Source organism: Triticum urartu, chromosome 7A (assembly GCF_056163025.1).
Source record: "Triticum urartu cultivar PI428250 chromosome 7A, HENAU_Tu73, whole genome shotgun sequence".
NCBI lineage: Eukaryota > Viridiplantae > Streptophyta > Magnoliopsida > Poales > Poaceae > Triticum > Triticum urartu.
Genome location: NC_141879.1, coordinates 605594414 through 605617807, shown reverse-complemented (window position 1 = coordinate 605617807; position 23394 = coordinate 605594414).

Genomic DNA, 23394 nt, shown 5'->3' with positions numbered 1-23394 from the left:
GTGGCAAGTTGGTTTTCCTGTGGTGGAATCGGTGACTCCGAGTTGTGTGCTTCGGTTGCACCGAAAGATTTTGGTTGGGCCGAAGAGAACAAACCGGTGTGACCGAGTTCATTAGAGTGAAACCACTTGTCACCTCAGCTCACTAGAAAAGTAAGATCTCACAAGGATATGCAAGGAATTTACTGAAAGATTTGCAATGAATTGGATGCAGAAAATGCAGAACAAAAAGGAAAGAAAAGAAACTAAAAGTTCTAGATGAAGTTTTTTTGAAAGGGGAAACAAATATGCAAGAGACAAAAGCACGGAGAGACACATGAGAACTTCATCTAGAGATGGTCGGCGACAAAGTCACCTATGTTAGAGTATATTGACTTAGGAGTCAAGTGAGAGCACTTGATCATAGGTCATACTCATCATTTAAGCTCAAAATGGGGTTACCATTTTTCGTTTAAGCCTTTTGATGTATTCACATCTTGTCGAGGTTCTTTGAATCATGACTTGTAGTAAAGCTTCTCTAAGATGGAATAACATACCTTGGGTGGTGGTGTTGTAGTTGAACTTGTGTGGGTTGCTCAAGGTTGATGTAGTTCATCAAGGGTTGGGAGCACCACTTGGAGTTTGAGTTCATCTACCTACATGGGTTAGCTTTGCAAGGAAGAGCACTTGTGTATCCAAAATGACAATCATGAGACTCAACATAGAATTTGCCAAAGGATATGTTTGAATGGTTTCGTGCTTCCTTGTCTTCAACCACCATTGTGTAGAGACTTGGTGATGTAGAGATTTCTCAAGATGTGAGTGAGTTGCAATCTCATAGATTTAGATTCAACCAAGTACCTACACGGGTTTGATAACATGCAAGGTACAAATATATCCAAGACATATGAATAGTATCATAAGAGAAATATCGAGGATTAGTCATAGGCTCATGCCCCGCATGTATCAAATGGAGTTCCTACTCCAAGTTTGAAGCATCAATGATGTTCAATTCACCTCTCAACCTGCAAAACACTTTCTCATCAAGTGGTTTAGTGAATATATCCGCCAATTGCTTATCGGTGCGAACATGCTTAAGGTTAATGTCCCCTTTTGCAACATGATCTCGAATGAAATGATGACGAACTTCAATATGCTTAGTTTGAGAATGTTGCACGGGATTGTGAGCAATCTTAATAGCACTTTCATTGTCACATAGCAATGGAACATGTTTCACATATATCCCATAATCTTTAAGAGTTTGGGTCATCCAAAGTAATTGAGCACAACATGAACCAGCGGCAATGTATTCCGCTTCGGCGGTGGATAAGGATACCGAGTTTTGTTTCTTGGAAGACCAAGACACAAGAGATCTACCAAGGAATTGACAAGTACCCGAAGTGGATTTTCTATCAACCTTGTCTCCGGCATAGTCCGAATCGGAGTAGCCAACAAGATCAAAAGAGGACCTCTTAGGATACCAAATGCCAAAATTTGGTGTATGGATTAGGTATCTCAATATCCTTTTCACAGCCTTAAGATGACACTCTTTAGGAGCAGCTTGATATCGTGCACACATGCACACACTTAGCATAATATCGGGATGAGAGGCACATAGATATAACAATGAACCAATCATAGAGCGATAAACCTTTTGATCAACCGGTTCACCATCTTTGGTCAAATCAAGATGTCCACTAGTAGGCATGGGTGTAGTCATACCTTTGCATTCTTGCATATTGAACTTCTTGAATAAGTCCTTGGTGTACTTCATTTGAGAGACAAAGGTACCTTCCTTAGTTTGCTTGATTTGCAAACCGAGAAAGAATTTGAGTTCACTCATCATAGACATCTCAAACTTCTCTGACATTAGCTTTCCAAACTTCTCACTAAAATGAGGGTTAGTTGAACCAAATATGATATCATCAACATAAATTTGGCACACAAATAGTTCTCCATTAACCCTTTTAGTAAAAAGAGTAGAATCATTTTTACCAATTTCAAAGCCTTTTTCAATAAGGAACTTGGTCAAGCATTTATACCATGCTCTAGGAGCTTGTTTAAGACCATAAAGGGCTTTGTGAAGTTTGTAAACATGATTAGGTTTCTTAGGATTGACGAAGCCGGGAGGTTGCTTAACATAAACTTCCTCCTCAATTTTTCCATTTAGAAAAGCACTTTTAATGTCCATTTGGTACAAGGTGATATCATGGTGATTAGCATAAGCAAGTAAGATGCGAATGGACTCAAGTCTAGCAACAGGAGCATATGTCTCACCATAGTCCATACCTTCAACTTGTGTGTAGCCTTGGGCGACGAGACGTGCTTTGTTGCGAACCACTTGTCCATCTTCATCTTGCTTGTTGCGAAACACCCATTTGGTACCAATGATGTTGTGGTTGTTGTCGGGCTTCTCGACCAATGTACACACTTGATTTCTCTCAAAGTTGTGTAGCTCTTCATGCATAGCGTTTATCCTGTCCGGATCCTCTAATGCTTCTTCAACCTTCATACGTTCTATGCTAGAGATGAATGAGTAATGTTCACAAAAGTTAGCTAAACGAGTTTTAGAGCGAGTGATTCTCCCTATTTGGATATCATTGTAGATTTGCTCGACGGGATGATCCTTAGCAATTCTTGCTCGAACTCATGAAAGCTTTTGCTTGGGTCAGGGTGGAACATCCTCTTCATCTTGTGCTTCTTCTTGGCCTTCTTCATTGTTGACGTTGTCGTTCTCTTGTCGTGGTGGAGAAGGAGGTTGTTGATGTTCATCTTGGTGCGCTTCCTCATTTTCTTCATCTTGGCGTGTCCCACTTGTGGATGCTTCCGTATCAACTCTTGGTTCACCTTGTCGCGAGGTAGAAGCTTCCACTTGGACGGACGAGGTACTCTCCTTCACTTCCGTTGGACAAATCTTGCCAATGGACAAGTCTTGAATTGCTTCCGAAGGGTCTTTGTCTCCTACATCAATTGGCAATTGCTCTACTTGCGAGCCGTTAGATTCATCAAACTTCACATCTACCGTATCTTCAACCTTTCGGGTGAAATTGTTGTAGACACGGTAAGTGTGAGAGTTTGAGCCATAACCAAGTAGGAAACCTTCATGAGATTTAGGAGCAAATTTAGAATGACGATGCTTATCAAGAATGTAGCACTTTGAGCCGAATACTCGAAAGTATCCAACTTGGGGTTTGTTACCGGTGAGGAGCTCGTATGCCGTCTTGCCGAGTAGCTTGTGAAGATACAAGTGATTTGTTGCATGACAAGCTGTCTCAACCGCTTCCGCCCAAAAATGCTTTGGCGTTTTGTACTCATCAAGCATCGTTCTTGCCATCTCGATAAGAGTCCGGTTCTTCCTTTCAACAACTCCATTTTGTTGAGGTGTGTACGTAGCCGAGAACTCGTGTGAAATCCCTTCTTCGTCAAGAAAGGTGTCCACATTTGCGTTCTTGAACTCCGTTCCGTTGTCACTCTGAACCTTCTTGATCTTCACGTCAAACTGATTTTGGGCCTTCCTAGCGAAGTTTTTGAAGATCTTTTGGACCTGCGTTTTGTCATCAAGAATGAACACCCATGTAAATCTTGAAAAATCATCAACTATGACTAGACCAAATGAGTTACCACCGAGACTCTTGTAGGCATTTGGACCAAAGAGATCCATGTGAAGTAGCTCGAGTGGTCTTCTTGTGGTCATGATGTTCTTCGCGCGGTGACTTCCTCCAACTTGTTTCCCTGCTTGACAAGCACTACAAAGTCTATCCTTGTCAAATATGACATCTTTTACTCCAAGGATATGATCACCTTTGATAAGCTTATCAAGATTTCGCATACCAACATGACCTAGTCTTCTATGCCACAACCAGCCTTTAGAAGATTTGGTAATTAAGCATGTTCTAGGTTGAGCCTTTTTAGTGAAATCAACAATGTAAAGATCTCCTCTACGTATACCGGTAAAGACCATTTTATGATTGTCTCTACGAAACACTTGGCAATCTACTTCAGTGAATAAGACATTGAAACCAAAATCCGCAAGTCTAGAAACTGAAAGTAAATTGTATCCAAGGGATTCAACGAGCACGACATTTTGTATGGAGCTATCATGTGAGATGGCCACCTTACCAAGGCCAACCACCTTACCCTTTGAATTATCACCAAAAGTGACATATTTTCGAGGGCCGTCGTTTTCAGCAAGCTCACGGAACATATCTTTATCTCCGGTCATATGATCAGTACATCCACTATCAAGGACCCATTCCTTTCCTCCAGCCATGTAGCCACGAAGATTTGCCATAAGACCAAAATGCCTCATTGCATCATCAAGATCATAGTCACTATCATCATCATCTTCATCATAGTATCCATGTTCAACATCATCTTATGATTGATCAATTTGTAGAGAGGGTAATTCATTAGATAAATGATCATCACAATGGTTACCTTTATGAATTCTAATAGCTTCGGATATGATATCGCTAATGATTCCAACATTTCCTTTAGCACGCATGAGATTGGTAAGCTCAAATAGACAATCACCAAAGCTGGGATCACTAGAGTTCATCTTACTCAAGGCAATAGACTTATGGGGAATTTCGTCTAAATTTTTCAAGGAATAATCTGGAAATCGTTCCTCAAGAAATCTCCATATGGTGTAGGCACACTTGAGAGTAGGCAAACATCTAATCAAGTTTCTAGGCAAGCCTCTAATGATGATCTCAACAGTTCTAAGATTGCGAATCATGTCAATATCTTCATCTAGGGTAGGGTGCAAAGGATCAACATGAGGTGCACAAGGGCTAGTAATGTACTTGTTCAAATGATATTCATTGAAAATCTCAAGCATTTCATTTTTCCACTCATGAAAATACTCTCCATCAAGAATAGGCACTCTATGTCTAAGACTCCCCAAAGTAGACACATCCATCTTCCTCCAATGGTGTTTAAACCAAGGCAATGGAGGCCAAAGCTCTGATACCAATTGAAAGGATCGAGAAGAGGTGTCTAGAGGGGGGGGGTGATTAGACACTAAGTGCCAAAAGTTGTAGTTTTTAATATTCTTAAGTTTAAGTGGAGTTTAAGCACAAGTTTAACAAGCACAATACATATCAAGCAAGCATGCAATGGGTATATGAGCAGCGGAAAGTAAAGCATGCAACTTGCAAGAATCTAAAGAGAAGGGTTTGGAGTATTCAGACGCAATTGGAGACACGGATGTTTTTATCGTGGTTCCGATAGGTGGTGCTATCGTACATCCACGTTGATGGAGACTTCAACCCACGGAGGGTAACGGTTGCGCGAGTCCACGGAGGGCTCCACCCACGAAGGGTCCACGAAGAAGCAACCTTGTCTATTCCATCACAGCCGTCGCCCATGAAGGACTTGCCTCACTAGCAGTAGATCTTCATGAAGTAGGCGATCTCCTTGCCCTTACAAACTCCTTGGTTCAACTCCACAATCTTGTTGGAGGATCCCAAGTGACACCTAGCCAATCTAGGAGACACCACTCTCCAAGAGGTAACAAATGGTGTGTTGATGATGAACCCCTTGCTCTTGTGCTTCAAATGATAGTCTCCCCAACACTCAACTCTCTCTCACAGGATTTGGATTTGGTGGAAAGAAGATTTCAGTGGAAAGCAACTTGGGAAAGGCTAGAGATCAAGATTCATATGGTTGGAATGGAATATCTTGACCTCAACACAAGTGTAGGTGGTTCTCTCTCAGAAAATGTGTATTGGAAGTGTAGGTATGTTCTGATGGCTCTCTCCACGAAAGAAGAGTGGGTGGAGGGGTATATATAGCCTCCACACAAAATCTAACCGTTATACACAATTTGCCAAACTCAGTGGGACCGAATGGTTAAACTCGGTCGGACCGATTCAGCAAACCTAGTGACCGTTAGGATTTTCAGTGGGACTGAGATGCAACTCGGTAGGACCGATATGCTTAGGGTTAGGGCATAACGTAATCTCAGTGTGACCGATTACACAAACTCGGTGGGACTGATTTTGGTAATAAGCTAACCAGAGAGTTGGTCAGGCAAACTCGGTGAGACCGATTACACAAACTCGGTGGGACCGATTTTGGTAATAAGCTAACCAGAGGGTTTGCATTGTAATCTCGGTAGTACCGATTGCTCAAACTCGCTGAGACCGATTTTGGTAATGGACATACACAGAGAGATTACAATCCCATCTCGGTGAGACCACGATCCCTATCGGTGAAACCGATTTGCTAGGGTTTGTGGCAGTGGCTATGACATATGAAACTTGGTGGCGCCGGATAGATAGAATCGGTGGGGCCGAGTTTGACTTTCGGTTTAGGTCATATGTGGATGTGGGAAGGTATTTGAGGGTTTTGGAGCATATCACTAAGCACTTTGAGCAAGCAAGCCATTAAGCAACACCTCATCCCCTCTTGATAGTATTGGCTTTTCCTATAGACTCAATGTGATCTTGGATCACTAAAATAGAAAATGTAGAGTCTTGATCTTGAAGCTTGAGCCAATCCTTTATCCTTAGCATCTTGAAGGGGTTCCACATCCTCTAGTCCATGCCACTCCATTGTTGAACTTATCTGAAACATACTTGGTAAAAGTGTTAGTCCAACAAGAGATATGTTGACATTAATTACCAAAACCACCCAGGGAGCACTTGTGCTTTAAAACAGGATGCTCATTATAAGACAAGTCTTCTTGGAGGTCAATCTCTTCGAAGTTGATAGTGCGCTCGGGCGTCTTGAAGCACTTGAGAAGTTGTGACACGTGAAACACATCATGGACATTTGGGAAGTTGGAAGGGAGCTCAAGTTGATAAGCAAGGTCGCCTCTTTTTCCAATGATCTTGAAAGGACCCACATATCTTGGGGCAAGCTTCCCTTTGATACCAAAGCGTTGAGTGCCTTTCATGGGAGACACGTGGATGTAGACATGGTCTCCAATCGCAAAAGCCAAGTCACGGTGCTTGCTATCATAGTAACTCTTTTGGCGCGATTGTGCGGCTTTGAGATTTTAACGAATTACTTTGCACATTTCTTTAGCTTCTGTGATCAAGTCATTGTCAAGAAGTTGGCGTTCACCAGTCTCGAACTAATTGAGAGGAGTACGGCACTTTCTGCATATAGAATTTCGAAAGGGACCTTGCCCGAACTTGCTTGATAGCTGTTGTTGTAGGAGAACTCGACATATGGGAGGCAATCTTCCCACTTCATACCGAAAGAGATGACACAAGCTCTGAGCATGTCTTCTAGGATTTGATTGACTCTCTCGACTTGGCCACTTGTTTGAGGATGGAAAGCCATGCTGAAACGAATGTTGGTGCCATAGCCTTTTGGAAAGAGTCCTAGAACTTGGAAGTGAAAATGCTTCCGTGGTCTGAAGAGATCAATTGGGGAATCCCATGCAACGAGACAATCCTAGAGGTGTATAGCTCTGCCAACTGAGCTGCCATGATAGATTCTTTGATTGGAAGGAAATGATCCACTATTGTAAGCTTGTCAATGACAACGAAGATTGTCGGGTGGTAGGTGCGACATATGCCAACGGGTAGCTTATCATTGTGGGAGCCAGTAAGACGTCGCCGGTGCCTGGAAGCGGGATGAGGCGAAGACATGCACGCCGGCGAATCTTACCCAGCTTCGGGGCTCTCCGTGGAGATAACACCCCTACTGCTGCTCTGCGGGGTCTCCGCATGATCGCTAGATGAACAAGTAGCTACACGATGCTCCTTGAGCTATTTCGTGAGGAGAAGAAGTAGAGCACGGCTAGCCCTCCTCCCTTCTCTATGTGGTGTCTAGAACTAGCTTGGATCAACCCTTTGCATGGGTGTCCCGGGGGGTTTATATAGGCCTAACCCCCGGGGGTACAATGGTAATCCGGCTGGGCGTGGGGCCCAACCGTCTATGTCTACACTCACCGGCTTCTGCGCCGGCTGGTGGGTCCCGCCGGCTGCCGGCTCCTTGGTCGACAGGCAGGCCCCACCGTCCAGGGCCTTGTCGGTGGCTGGTTACTGTTGCTCAATCCTGGTGATGAGGGCTTCGCCGAGGTGGGCGTGGCTACAGTGCCGCCGTCCAGCGGGTGATCGTTGTAGCCTCACCACGTCTTGTCTCCTTAATGAGGCGTCTCCTTCGAGGGAGGTGGCAAGCCGGCTGTGGAGAGCCGGCTCTGTCGTGGGCCGACTGGGGGAGGCCTGGCCGCCTTTGGGTGTCTCTCTGCCTGAAGGGGCCCACCGCCCGTGGGCCACACTGGCAGCCCGTCATGGATGACATCAGGGTCAACGTGGCAACAGTGCCGCGCCGGACGGGTCATGGTCACCCGTACGGCGCACTGTGCCAGGCGTGCTCCGGGATTCGGGGGTGGCAGGCTTTACTATAGCCACGCCCCGTCACATCGCCGTTATGTGGATGCAGACTTCGAGGGTACGATCTTGACCACTTTGTGGGAGCCGGCTTCTTGCAGTCGGCCTTCTCGCGGCCGGCTTCTTGGAGCCGGCCCTCCCGTGGCTTTCTTCATGAGGGGTAAAGTCGGGTCGCCTTCCGATAGCCGGCCCGAGAGACAGCCGGCAAGGGGAAGGCGGCCCCACGTCTTGGATTCTTGAGGGCCCGATCGGCTCGTAATTTTTTCAGAAGGGCCAGGGGGAGCCGGCTAGGCTACCAGTGGCCATTTACTCCGACAGTAGTCCCCGAAGCTGATCGAGCTTCGAGGCTGACAAAGGGACGAGAAGCTTGGTCAGCTTCCTATCTTGAGGGGCCGGCTTTGCTTGTGCGCGCCGCCTTCGGGAAGCCCCGTTCCTCGTAGGCGGGAACGCGGGTCGGCCTGTGAGATGACCGCGCGCCATCACGCGGGCCACGTGGCAAGGAAATCCTGCCAACGCACGCGCGCGACAGGACGCCGCCGCAGGCCCGGGCCCGCCACTCCCAGGCCTCGGCCCGAGTGCGGATCTTCTGCGGCCCACACGGACCGCTCGCCTTCCTGCGGTGGTTTTATTACGCCATCAGGGCGCAGTAATCGCGGGACGTGGGGGAGTGGGCGCAGTTGATCCCCATGTTCCCCCACGCCACGCCTCCTCGGCTCCGCCGCGCGGGTCTATAAGTAGGGGGAGGAGGGGGAGCGGCAGAGGCTCGCACGCTCTCCCTCGCTCCGCCCCTTCTCGCCTTCCTTCTTCTTCCTTCCACCGCTGCAGCAACCCATTGCCGCGCCGTTCCGCCGCCGGACCTCTCGGCTCCCCCGGTCCCGCCGTAGCGGGGTCGTGCACGTCTCCGCCGTCGCATCGTCTTGCTCCTCGCCGCGTCGCTCCCATGGCGCTGTCGAGCTCGTGGGATGGCTCCAACGTCCACGAGGACCACGTCGAGTTCCTCCGCCAGACGCGGCGCCTGCCGGGCGAGAACTTCGTGCGGGTTCGTCAAGCGCCGGCGAGGGAGATTTCGCCAGCACCAGAGGAGGGCGAGCGGGTGATCTTCCGCTAGCACTGCCTGCGCGGCTTCGGCCTCCCGGCGAGCGGATTCCTTCGAGCCTTCCTTGAATTCTACCACCTCCAGCCGCATCACCTCACGCCCAACGCGGTGATGCTGCTGTCGGCTTTCGTCACCCTGTGCGAGGGCTTTCTTGGGGTTCTCCCCACGCTCGAGCTCTGGGGGGAATTCTTCCAGAGCAAGCTCGGCACCGTCGTTGCGGGCATGCCCGTCCCCTGCGGAGCCTTCATTGCCATGAGGCGGGCGGGCGAGAACAATCCGTTCCCACCCATCCCGCTGATCCAGTCGGTGAAGCTCTGGCAGAAGTCCTACTTTTACGTGAGGAATGTCACCCCGCAAGGCGACTACGTCAACCTGCCGGCTTACGTAGCCGGCCCGCCGGCTGGGAGGCAACCTTCGTGGAGCTACCGGGCCAGGTCGCTGTCTCAGGCCGGGAACGCAGCCGTCTCCCGGCTCCGGGTGATGATCCAGTCGGAGGGCCTGGCTGGAGCCGACTTGGTGGCCGCCTTCGTGGAGCGCCAGGTACTTCCGCTCCAAGGCCGGCCTCACATGATTTGCCAGATGAGCGGCCGCTTCGACCCATGCAGGCTGAGCACCAGGGAGATGCCTCATGCAGAGGTGTCTTACATGGTGAACTACATCTCCAACTGCAAGCTCGCCGAGGACTGGCGATACGGCAAGGAGCCGTATTCTCGCGCCAACCCTTTGCCTACCGTAGGTTTTCTTCTTTTCTTCCTTTTTTTAGCCGGTCTCATGATAGCCGACCTTTGATCAGTTGGCTTGCCTTTAGAAGAACCCTCTTCTTCCGCCGACAGCCGAGGCTGCAGGGGTAGAGCGCCAACTCCTCCCCGACCGCACGGTGGACGACGCCGACGATCCGGACCTGGGAGCGGCCGCCATGGAAGACGCCATCGTGGGGGGAAGGTGACGAGGCCGGAGGCGCGGGGCTCGGGGCCGGCTTCGAGGACTGGCCGAACGACGACAAGGTCGAAGCCGCCCCGCACCGCCAGCCGGCGCTTGATCATCAAGGCACGGGCCCGTCTGCCGCGCCGGCTGCCCGTGGCGGCGCGCAGAAGCGCCGAGCCGTGTCGACCTTCTTCGGCAGCCGGCCGAAGAAATCCAAGGCTTCTACAGCGGCGACCAAGCGGGATGAGGCGGCCGTGAAGGCGGCCCGCTTCCGCAAGGCGGTGAAACAGCCGCAGGCGATCTCGGTGTAAGTCGTCGAACATCTTGTGCATGCATATTTTTTGTTGTCCTTTTCGATTGAAGCTCTTCTAAACCTTTCTTTGCTCGCCGGACAGGGCACCGCTTTCCCTTGAGCGGGGTCCTGGCGGCTCCGTAGTCAGGCCGACTGGAGGGTCTTCAGGCTCCCGCCGCGTGGATCCCCGTGCCGACCTTAGGGAGGCCACGGAGAGGAACGCTCGGGAGGCGCGGGAGGAGCGAGAGGCGGTGGAGCGAAGGACCGCCCAGGCGGCTAAGGAGCAGGCCGACACGGTGGCCAAGGCCTGGACGGAGGCGGCAGCCGCGGAGACGGAGGCGGAGGCCTCGCACAACGAGCCTCCGCTGCTCGTCGTTCCCCTCCGCGCCGTGGCCCCCGACATCCCCGTGCCCCCATCGGAGGAGGTCGACCAAGACCCGCCAGTGATGGAGAGGAGGGAGGACCACATGATCTTCGTGGCGGGGGCGCCGCAGGCGGCACCGACTGGAGCGGGCCAAAGCGGCCAATCAGCCGCGGCGCCAGAGTAGCCGGCCGGGGGCGAGCCGGAGGCAGGGGCCAGCCTCGAGGTGCAGCCGGCATTGCGCCGGCGCGCAGGGGGAGGCACCTCCGCACCGGAGCCGCACCGAGCTGCGGGCGCCAACCAGACGGCAGAGGCCCTGGAGGCGGCCAGCGCCAGCACGTCCGAGTGGACTCCCAGCGGGGGGATGGGCGAGCTGAACGCGGCGGCCCAGGAGGTCCAGAACCGGCTTCAAGCCCAGGCCGCCTCGCTACAGTGATACACCCAAGAGTTCCTCGCGACGCGGGCCGTCATCCGGGTGAGTCTTCTGGCCTTGGTTGTTTTGCTCTTTTTGATTTCTTTCGTGGGGGCGCGTCAGCGCACCCACTGGGTGTAGTCCCCGAGTTCCGAGTCGGCTGCTGCGCAGGCGGCTTGGAACTTACTAGGTCCTGACAACTGTCTTATTCTCGCCTCCTGTCTGATCTTCTAGGAGTATCATAACCTCCGCGCTGCTGCCTTCAACTCCCAGGCTCAGGAGCTGGGCCGGAGAACCGAAGACCTGACCAGCAGCCGGAGTGCATGCTTGGTTTCGTTCATCTCCTGTGGGGGCGCGTCAGCGCACCCACTGGGTGTAGTCCCCGAGATTCAGGCTGACTGCTGAGCAGCCGGGTCGGATCTTTCTCGACGACTTCTTCCTTATTGATTTTTCCTTTGTCTTCATGCTTGCAGGAGCCAATGCTGACTTGAGGGGGCAGCTTAGCGGGGCCCAGGCCACCCTTCGCGCCAAGGAAGCCGAGTACAACGCCTTGGTCCTGGAGCGTGACCGCCTGGCCAAGAAGTTGGCCGACCAGGAGGAGAGCCACAAGGCGGCCCTGAAGAAGGCGCAGGACAGCGAGGACGCCCTGAAGGCCGAGTTCGAGACCGAAGCGGCGGGCTGGGCTGAGGCGAAGCAGGCGCTGAGCGAGGGCTTCGGTCGTATCGAGGATCTGATCGATGGTAAGCCGCCTTCTTCACTCCTTGCTTGCCCCTTGATCCCTGATTTGTGTTCTGACTTGTGCTGCTTTTTGTTCTCTATGCAGACTACTTTCCCGGCTACTCCGTCTTCGCCACCCAAACCATCGAGGCCCATCGCGAGGCGCGCCGGCAGGCGGGGGCTGAAATCGCGCCGGACGCGAGCCGGACGCTTGAGGAGCAACTCTTGGCGGTCCAAGCCCGGCTGCAGCCGGCTCACCGTATGCTCCGCCGCCTCCAGCGCACCGGGGCGCAGGTGTTGGCCGCCCTCTGGCCAGGCGAGACGATTCCCCGCACCCCGAGTCGGACTGCCGACTGGCTGGAGGTTGCGGTTGGCCGCTTCGAGGCCTGGAAGGCATCGGCAGCCCGGCTTGGAGCTGGGCGGGCGCTGGAGTTCGTCTGGGCCTGGTATCCGGGGCTGAACCTGGACCAGCTGCGCACCTGGCGGCTGGAGGCCGACGAGGAGATGGAGGAGGTGCGGCCGGCTATCGCTCAGCGCGCTTCGACGATCGCTGAGTGCACTGACATCAGCGTCTTCACTCCTGAAATTAATGACGACGGCGTTGCCCAGCCGGAGGAGTGGTTCGGGCTGGACCCAGCAGCGGGTGAGGACTGGGCAGAGGAGATCGCCTCCAGCGATGAAGGCGAAGACGGCGAAGGAGAGGAAGGCGAAGACGTTGAGCCGGCCGGTGAAGCGGCCAGCCAGCCTCAGCCTGACCATGCTTCCAGCAACGAGGCGCATGCTAGCGCGCCCTCTGCGGGAGGCGGTGATCATGCCGAGGTTCGTCAGCCGGCCACTCCTCCAGCCGGCACTGCCGTCTCCACCGACCTGCCCGATTCGCCAGTCGCTCCCCTGGCTTAATCTGCCGTCCTTGTTTTTCCTGCTTGTTATCCTTTGAACAATTTTTATTAAACTTGCGCAGTTCCACCCACCGGGGGTGTATTCGAACTATGTTGAATGCTGGCCTTTTGAAGGTCTTCTGTGTAAATATGATTGTGTGCGTGTTTGGTTTCCATTCGTGTATGCTTTTTATCCTTAGCCTGTTTCCTTTGCCGCCTTCCCCTTTTGTGAAGGCAAGTACTCGAGCTTTCTTGGATTGAAGCGAGGTGAATGGAAGCCGGCCGGCCGGCTACTCTGGTAGTCAGTCGGTGGTGGGAGAAAAACCGGCTTTTGTTATATTAGTCTGTTAGTCCCTAGCCGTTTTTCGTGTGGGCGTCCTTTCCTGCCTTAAACTCTTGCCAGCCGGACAGCCGGTTCTTCGAACTGTGACTTTTGGCAAGAGAAGGCTTGGGTGCCGGCACACTACTTGTCTGGCCGCGGGTAGGACTTTTAATATAACTCTAGGCGGCCAGTCCCCGGGCCGACTAGTCGAACCCGGTGCCGGACGAAAAAAGTAAATGTGATGACAAGGTCATAAGCATGATATTCTTCATTCATAGATAAAAGATGGCAGTCCCCAAGCTCTCCTCGGGGGGCCTATTGTCTCGTACTTAGTACAAAAGTTAGCGTGATACATACTGCATTTCAACTGTAAAATCTTCGGAGGAGGTTGGCGTTCCATGGTCGTTCCGACTCCTTGCCGGAGTCGTCTCTCTTTCGTGCCTTCGGCTTCTGCGCGTCGATCAGGTAGTAGGAGTCGTTGCCTAAAGCTCTGCTGATGACGAAGGGGCCCTCCCAAGGGGCCGAGAGCTTGTGCTGGTCGGCTGTTCGCTGGATCAGCCGGAGCACAAGATCGCCCTCTTGGAAGGATCTTGGCTTGACCTTCCGGCTGTGGTAGCGGCGTAGGCCCTGCTGATAGATGGCGGACCGGCTGAGGGCTAACAGCCGGCCTTCTTCCAGCAGGTCGACGCTGTCTTCTCGTGCTTCCTTGGCCTCCGCCTCCGTGCACATGGTTACCCGAGGCGAGTCGAACTCGATGTCAGTTGGGATGACCGCCTCGACACCATACACGAGGAAGAAAGGAGTGAAGCCGGTTGACTTGTTTGGGGTAGTGCGCAGACTCTAGAGGACGGTCGGCAGCTCATCGAGCCAACAGCCGGCCGAATGCTCCAGTGGTACGACCAGTCGGGGTTTGATGCCGGAAAGGATGAGGCCGTTGGCTCGCTCGACCTGGCCATTTGACTGCGGGTGGGCAACAGACGCCAAGTCCAACCGGATGCCTTGCGTCGCGCAGAAACGTGCCAAGGCTCCCTTGGCGAAATTCGTGGCATTGTCAGTGATGATGCTGTGTGGCACGCCGTACCGAGTTGTTATTTCTGCGATAAATGTCACGGCAGTCGGCCCATTCAACTTCTTGATCGGCTTTGCCTCAATCCATTTGGTGAATTTGTCTACAGCAACAAGCAGATGTGTCAAGCCGCCACGCGCCATCTTGAATGGGCCCACCATGTCCAGTCCCCAAACGGCAAAGGGCCAAGTGAGGGGAATGGTCTTGAGTGCTGAAGCCGACATGTGTTGCTTGGAGCTGAAGAGTTGGCACCCTTTGCAATGTTTAACTAACTCCTTGGCGTCATCCAAAGCAGTCGGCCAGAAGAAACCATGGCGGAAAGCTTTGGCGACGAGTGATCTTGAGGCCGCATGGTGGCCGCATTCTCCTTGGTGGATGTCTCTGAGGATTGCAATGCCCTTCTCTTGCTCGACGCATCGCTGGAGGACTCTAGTGACACTGCACTTGATGAGCTCTCTATTGACGATAGTGTATGCTCTGGCTCGGCGTTGGACTTGTCTTGCCTCTGTTTCGTTAGCCGGCAGATCTTGGTTTATTAGGAAGTTGAGGATGGACTGAGCCCATGATGGAGCTGCAACTTCTTCTATTGCCAACACGGCTACTGCGACCAGGGCGGGCGGGCTGGGTGGTGAAATGCTGGAGTCGGCCGCCGCCTGCTGTGTTGGTGCAGTCTCCGGGCCGACTACCACAGTCCCCGAGCCGGGTGTGGCAGTCCCCGGGTCGGGCGTAACTACGGAAGTCCCCGAGCCGCCTGCTCATGTCCCTTGGCCGACTATCGAAGTCCCCGGGTCACCCTCTTGGTTCTTCGAGCCGGTCCCGGCTGTATCGGGGTCAGGCGACACGAAGATGGAATCAGACTCTGGAGACGGCTTGATAGACGGCTTGAGGACGCGTTGTAGAGAGAGACCGGTTGGTATTGCTTGCCGAGTGGAGCCTATTCGAGCCAGGGCATCAGCTGGCTCGTTGTCGGCTCGCGGTACGTGGAGGAACTCGCATCCTTCAAAATACCCACTGATCTGCTGAATGAGGAAGCGGTAGCTTGCCATATTTGTGTCCTTGGCATCCCAGTCGCCAGATGATTTCTGGACCACCAAGTCCGAGTCGCCATAACATAAGATCCGGCGAATGTCGAGCTCTTTGGCAAGCCGGAGCCCGTGTATGAGCGCCTCGTACTCGGCCATGTTGTTGGAGGCGGCAAAGTGAATTTGCAGCGTGTATCTGAGCTTGTTGCCTTTGGGAGAGGTGAGGATGACGCCGGCTCCCAAGCCGGTGCGCATCTTGGACCCATTGAAGTGCATGCGCCAGTGAGTGGAGTCGGGAGCTGGCGGCAGGTACTGGGTCTCGGCCCAGTCGACGAGGAAGTCGGCCAATGCTTGGGACTTGATGGCGGTGCGAGGCTGGTAGAAGATCGTGTAAGGGGCCAGCTCGATGGCCCATTTCGCCACCCGGCCGGATGCATCCCGGCTGCCTATGATCTCGGCCAGCGGGGCGGTGCATACGACCATGATGGGATGCTCTTGGAAGTAGGGCTTCAGCTTCTTGGCGGCGAAGTACATGCCGTAACACATCTTCTGGTAGTGCGGGTAGTTCTGCTTCGAGGTAGACAGCACCTCGCTCAAATAGTACACCGGCCTCTGGACCGGCTGGGCTCGGCCCTCTTCTGGGCGTTGGACTACGATGACGGTGCTGACCACCCGGCTGGTTGCGGCAATGTAGAGGAGCATGGGCTCTTTCTCAGTCGGCGCCGCCAGGACAGGCGGCGTGGCCAGCATCTTCTTCAACTCGTGAAAAGCTTGGTCGGCTTGGTCATTCCACTCGAAGTGAGTGGTCTTCTTCATGAGGCGGTAGAGGGGGAGAGCTTTCTCTCCGAGCCGGCTGATGAAGCGGTTCAGGGAGGCCAAGCATCCGGTGAACTTCTGGACGTCTCGAAGTTTGGTGGGAATCGCCATTCTCTCAATGGCGTTGATCTTTACTGGGTTGCATTCGATGCCGTGTTCGGAAACCAGGAAGCCTAGGAGTTGGCCGGCTGGCACTCCGAACACGCATTTCTCGGGGTTGAGCTTGATTTGGAACCGGCATAGGTTCTCAAATGTTTCCTTGAGGTCTTCCAGCAAGGTGCCGCGCTTCTCCGTCTTCACCACAATGTCGTCTACATAGACGTGGGCATTTCTGCCGAGCTGCTTGAGGAGGCACTTCTGCATGCAATGCTGAAAAGTGGCACCGGCATTTCTCAAGCCGAATGTCATAGTCAGGTAGCAGAAGGCTCCGAATGGCGTGATGAAGGTGGTCTTCAGGTGGTCTGCCGGATCTAACTTTATCTGGTGGTATCCTGAGTACGCATCCAAGAAACTCAACAGCTCGCATCCGGCCATGGAGTCTATCACTTGATCAATCCTTGGTAGGGCAAAGGGATCTTTGGGGCAGGCCTTGTTGAGGCTCGTGTAGTCTATGCACATGCGCCACTTGTTGTTCTTCTTTAGCACGAGGACCGGGTTGGCGAGCCATTCTGGAAAGAAAACTTCCATAATGAAGCCGGCTGCCAGAAGCCGGGCTATCTCTTCTCCTACAATCCTCCTTTTCTCCTTCGACAGTCGGCGGAGGGGTTGTTTGACTGGTTTTGCGTCTTCTCGGACGTGTAGCTTGTGCTCAGCGAATTCCTTCGGAACACCCGGCATGTCCTTGGGGGACCATGCAAAGATGTCCCGATTCTCACGGAGGAAATCGGCGAGCTCGCTTTCCTATTTGCTGTTTAGGTTTGCCCTGATGACGGCAAACCTCTCTGGGTGCTCGGGGTCAAGAGGTATCTTCTTCGTCTCCTTGGCCGGCTGGAAGGATCCTTGGGCATCATACTCCTTGGGATCGGGGGACAAGGCCGACTGTTTGCCGGCCATGGCCACGACTCAGTCCAACATCTTCTTTTCTTCGGCAATCACAAGGGACTCGGCCAGCCGGCTGCTGGCTGTTGCGCACTCGGAAGATTTCTTGTAATCGCCGGCTATGGTGATGATGCCTTTGGTGCTCGGCATCTTCATCTTGAGGTAAGCGTAGTGGGGAACAGCCATGAACCTGGCCAAGGCAGGTCGGCCAAGCAATGCATGGTAGGGGCTCTCCAGGTCCACCACTTCAAACCAGATCGCCTCCCGGCGGAAATGCTCCTTGTCCCCAAAGAGTACATCAATCTTGATCTTGCCAATGGGGGCGCAGGACAGGCCGGGTACGATGCCATGGAACACAGTCCGAGTAGGCATGAGTTGCTTCGTCTTGACGTTCAGCTTCTCCAGGGTGTCACGGTACAGGATGTTGATGCTGCTCCCGCCGTCTATCAGCACGCGGGAGAAACAGGCGGCGCGTCTGTCTGTTGCAAGGGTGGCATCGAGAACCAACACATAAGAGCCGGGAGATGGCATCACCTCTGGGCGGTCGGCCCGGCTCCAGCTGATAGGTTTTTCTGACCAGTGCATGTGCTCGATAGGGTTGGCGGCGACCATGCTGACCTCCTGGTGCTCTCAGCATCTGCCGCTCCGGTCTTCGGGCTGGCTTGTAAAGATGACATAGGTGGCATGCTCATCGAGGAACTCATCGTGCACGGCTCCGACTGCAGGCCGAGCGGTCGGCGGCTGCGGAGCCGGAGGCGGCAGACCGGCAGGCGGCGGCGGCGCGAGCCCTTCGCCTTTGGAGATTCGGGTGAGCCAGTGGCACTTCCGGGTTGTGTGGTTAGACGGATTCGCGCCGCTGTGGAACTTGCATGGGGCGTCGAGAGTTTGCTCGTAGGAGAAGGCCGGCTGCCAAGCTGGCTTGCCGCCCCTCTGCTTCTTGGGTGCGGGCCGCCCTTCGGGCTGCTCGTCTTCGACCGTGGCCACCTGCCGACTGGTGGAGGGCGGCACGGGGCCTTTGTGCTTGTGGTCGTTCTGGTGTGGGCGTCGGCCGGAATCCCCAGCCGGCGTCTTGGGCGCCGGGTTGAGTACTTTCTCGGACGCGTCTACCCGGAGCTCGGTCTTCATTGAGGAGTCGGCGGTGGCGTACTTGTCCGCTATGTCCAGAAGCTCGTCGAGGGTAGTCAGCTCGTCGCAGAGAAGCTTGTGCTTGAGGAGGGTGCCTTCTCGGCACCTGGGAGTGAAGTATTCTATGGCTTGCACCTCGTGCATCCCTTCGCAAGAGTTGCGGAGCTCGGCCCAACGCGTGAGGTAGTCGCGAGTGGACTCGGCGGGGCCTTGTACACACAAGGAGAGCTGTCTGGGCTTGGGAGCCCGCTTGTAGGTGCTGGTGAAGTTGCGGACGAAGGCTTCTGTGAAGTCTAGCCAGCTGTTGATGCTGTACGGCTTGAGGCTGTTGAGCCAGGTCCGCGCCGTGCCTTGCAGCATGAGGGGCACGTACTTCACGGCAACGCGCCTGTTGCCATTTGCTATGCTAACCGCCGTGGAGTAGTCGATCAACCAATCTTCCGGCTTCACGGAGCCGTTGTACTTGGGCGTGTCTCTTAGGAGCGAGAACCCTTTGGGGAAAGGCTCGTCGCGGATGCGGGGGCCGAAGCAAGGCGGGCTGACATCATCTTCTTCTTCTAGCGCCAAGGATCGCGCTAGGCGGTCGATCCGATGGCGGGCGTCGTTCTCGCCGACTCCTTCGCGGCGACCTAGTCGGCCGCTGAGAGTCGGATGCGCAACAGGCGGTGGGGTGGGATATCTCTCCCCACGGGGCCGAGGCGGAGGCGGGTTGCCCCGCCACTCTATGGCCCGGGGGTGGCCTTCTGCGTCTCGCTCGATGGAGATTCGGGTTCGGCTTCGGCTGGCAGCCGGCTCTTTCTCGCGCGGCGCGCGGGTTTTACCCGTAGTCGGCGTCAGGGACGTCGCGCCGTGATCTCGGCGTGGGGGAGGGCTCTCCGCGCGGGCGTCGGCTTCGTGCCGCTGTGCGGCCGCATCGATTAGCTGCTGGATGCGTCTGGTCATGTGGGGGAGTTCTTCAGCCCCCAATCCGTCTAGCTCGACTACGGCCGCCTGGGCGGCACGCAGGTTCTCGAGTGGAGTAGCATATACTGGGCGGTCGACTCCTAGCGTGTCGGCGATGGCAGCGCCGCGCTGCCTGACAATGCCAGCCCGGCTGGGCCCGCCTGGGGGCGGCGTGCCAAAGGCGGCGCGGTCGGCTTCGCGCCGGTGGGCCTCAATGAGGCGTCTCATGGAAGCCAGCTTCCGGCCCTCCACGAGGAGGGCGAGGCGGCAAGCCTCCAGTGCTTCGGCATCGATATCGGCCGGGAGGGGATGGTCAAGTCGTGGACCGCCGCATGCGGGGCGTCGTGGGCGCTCTCGTCGGAAGCGTCGCCGTGGCCAATGACCATCACCTCGGTGGTGAAAGCGTCGCAGCCATCGGCCCGGGGAACCGGGTCGTTGTAGATTGTGACGTCGGTGGGGAAAGTGTCGAGTGAGGCCGTGTCGGAGTCGACAGGCATCGGACCGATGGAGCCGACCGACTCCAAGTCCACAGCAGGCTCGCCGGAGACGTGGTGCTGGCCGAGGAGGTTGACGAGGTGGTCGGTGCCCGCGTCGGAGGCGAGCTCGTCAGAGATGAGGGTCTTGTCAAGGAGATCGGCGAGGCCGCTCGCTGCGCAGACGTTGGTGACGCCTTGCAGCGCGTCGTGGCAAGGGCCATCGGGCGTGCCGGGCTGGCTACGCTCGCTGGGGAGGAAGAGGGTTCCCGTCCAAAACATGTCTCCGGACGACGGTGCACCTGGCCCCACGGTGGGCGCCAAATGTCGAGTGGTAGGTGTGACATATGCCAATGGGTGGCTTATCATTGTGGGAGCCAGTAAGACGTCGCCGGTGCCTGGAAGCGGGATGAGGCGAAGACATGCACGCTGGCGAATCTTACCCAGCTTCGGGGCTCTCCGTGGAGATAACACCCCTACTGCTGCTCTGCGGGGTCTGCGCATGATCGCTAGATGAACAAGTAGCTACACGATGCTCCTTGAGCTGTTTCATGAGGAGAAGAAGTAGAGCACGGCTAGCCCTCCTCCCCTCTCTATGTGGTGTCTAGAACTAGCTTGGATCAACCCTTTGCATGGGTGTCCCGGGGGGTTTATATAGGCCTACCCCCGGGGGTACAATGGTAATCCGGCTGGGCGTGGGGCCCAACCGTCTGTGTCTACACTCGCCGGCTTCTGCGCCGGCTGGTGGGTCCCGCCGGCTGCCGGCTCCTTGGTCGACAGGAAGGCCCCACCGTCCAGGGCCTTGTCGGTGGCTGGTTACTGTTGCTCAATCCTGGTGACGAGGGCTTCACCGAGGTGGGCGTGGCTATAGTGCCACCGACCGGCGGGTGATCGCTGTAGCCTCACCGTGTCTTATCTCCTTAATGAGGCGTCTCCTTCGAGGGAGGTGGCAAGCCGGCTGTGGAGAGGCCTGGCCGCCTTAAGTGTCTCTCTGCCTGAAGGGGCCCACCGCCCGTGGGCCACACTGGCAGCCCGTCATGGATGACATCAGGGTCAACGTGGCAACAGTGCCGCGCCAGACGGGTCATGGTCACCCGTATGGCGCACTGTGCCAGGCGTGCTCCGGGATTCGGGGGTGGCAGGCTTTACTGTAGCCACGCCCCGTCACATCGCCGTTATGTGGATGCAGACGTCGAGGGTACGATCTTGACCACTTTGTGGGAGCCGGCTTCTTGGAGTCGGCCCTCTCGTGGCCGGCTTCTCGGAGCCGGCCCTCCCGCGGCTTTCTTCATGAGGGCTAAAGTCGGGTCGCCTTCCGATAGCCGGCCCGGGAGATAGCCGGCAAGGGGAAGGCGGCCCCACGTCTTGGATTCTTGAGGGCCGGATCGGCTTGTAATTTTTTCAGAAGGGCCAGGGGGAGCCGGCTAGGCTACCCGTGGCCATTTACTCCGACAAAGATAGCATCATTCCCATGCTTGGACTTGGGAAAGCCAGTAACAAAGTCCATCTCGATATGATCAAACTTCCATTTTGGAATAGCAAGAGGTTGGAGGAGACCAGCTGGTCATTGATGTTCGACTTTCACCCTTCGACAGACATCACATTCATTCACGAATTGAGCAATCTCTCGCTTCATTCGAGTCCACCAATACGACTGCTTGAGGTCATGGTACATGTTTGAACTGCCTGGGTGGATGTAAAGAAGATAATTGTGGTAAGGACAGGAGAATCTTGGTATGTCTTGGACTCATCAGGAGGAGTAAGGACATGAGCTGTGCCGAGTTTCTCTTTGAGAGTGTTGAAAGCAATGTCACACTTAGGAGTCCGGGAATACTTGACATGCTTCTGGAGGAGGTTGGAAAGAGGCTTAGCAATTTTTGAGAAGTTTTCGACAAACCTTTTGCAATAGCTTGCAAGCCCAAGGAAACAGTGGAGCTGCTTGATGTTCTGAGGAGGCTCCTAGTTAACAATTGCAGAAACCTTCTCTGGATTAACAGAAATGCCCTTGGTGGAGATGATGTGACCAAGATAAAGAATTTCATCAAGCCAAAACTCACATTTGGAGAACTTTGCATACAATTGATACTCTCTGAGCTTGTCGAGCACCAACCGCAAATGTTTGGCATGATCCTTCTTATTCTTGGAGAAAACTAGGATATCGTCGAGATACACCAGGACGAATTAATTGGTGTAGGGGTTGAAGATGAAATTCATCATGCGAGAGAATGTTGGAGGGGCATTTGCAAGCCCGAAAGACATGACAGTATATTCATAAGAACCAAAGCTTCTTCTAAATGCTATCTTTGGGATATCTTCTTCACGAATGCGAATCTGATGATAACCCATTCGGAGGTCAAGCTTGGAAAACACCTTTGCACCTTTGAGTTGCTCGAATAACTCATTGATGTTGGGAAGTGGGTACTTATTCTTGATTGTCTTCTTGTTCAATGGTCAGTAATCGATGCAAAGTCGGTCCGTTCCATCCTTCTTCTAGACAAAAAGAGCACCACAACCCCACGGAGATGAACTTGGTCTGATCAGAACCAGACACTCTTGTTCATCAATCTGTTTCTTCAATTCTTTCAGCTCTTTTGGCCCAAGCTTGTATGGGCGCTTGCAAACGGGTTCTGTACCGGGCTCAAGATTAATAACGAACTTGACTGGCCGGTGAGGAGGCATACCCGGAAGCTCTTCTGGAAAGACATCTTGATACTCATAAACAACTGGGATATGAGAAATAGCGTCTAACTCGCCTTTCTCATTAAGAGAGAACAACCGAATGGTTTCATCACGAGCGGCAAAGATGATCACATCCTCAGAAGGATGCGTCAATTTAATCTCCTTGGCAGCACAATTAAGAAAGCCTTGTGCTTAGAAAGTCAATCCATGCCGAGAATGAGATCAATATCAGAATCACCGAGAACAATTGGGGAAGCCAGGAATTTATAATTCCCCATCTTGATGGTAACATTAGGAGCTACCAAACTAGAACTCATAAGCTTTCCCGGGGAAACAACTTGCATAACTTTCCTCAAAACCTATGTGTCGAAGTTGTGCTCCGATGCAAATGGGATGACATGAAAGAATGTGATGCACCAGAATCAAACAATACGTTTGCAGGAATGGAGTTAACTGAGAGGTTACCCATGATCACATCTGAAGAATCCTCTACTTGAGCTGCATTCATCATGTTCACCTTTGCATGCTTTGGATTGTGCTTGACAACTGCATTGCTTGCTGACCTGACCAAAGGAGGAGGAGGAAGGCGCCTTTGGTTGAAGCACTTGTTGGAATAGTGACCCTTCATAGCACACTTGTGACAAGTGACCTCTGAAAGTGGACGAAAAGGTGGTGGAGGACCACCTGTTCTCGGAGCCTGAGTCCGAGACTTGTTCTCATGGCTTGGGTTGGGTGGGTGGGAAGTTCCACGACCACCTGAGTGCTTCTGCTGGTAGGGATGATGAAACGGAGGAGGTGGAGGAAGCCAGAACTTCTGTTGCTTAGCTGCCACCTGAGAGGAAGAGGAAGATTGGACTACATCCCTGAGCCTCTTCTTTGAAGCCTCACACTTGAGCTGAGCGGCTTC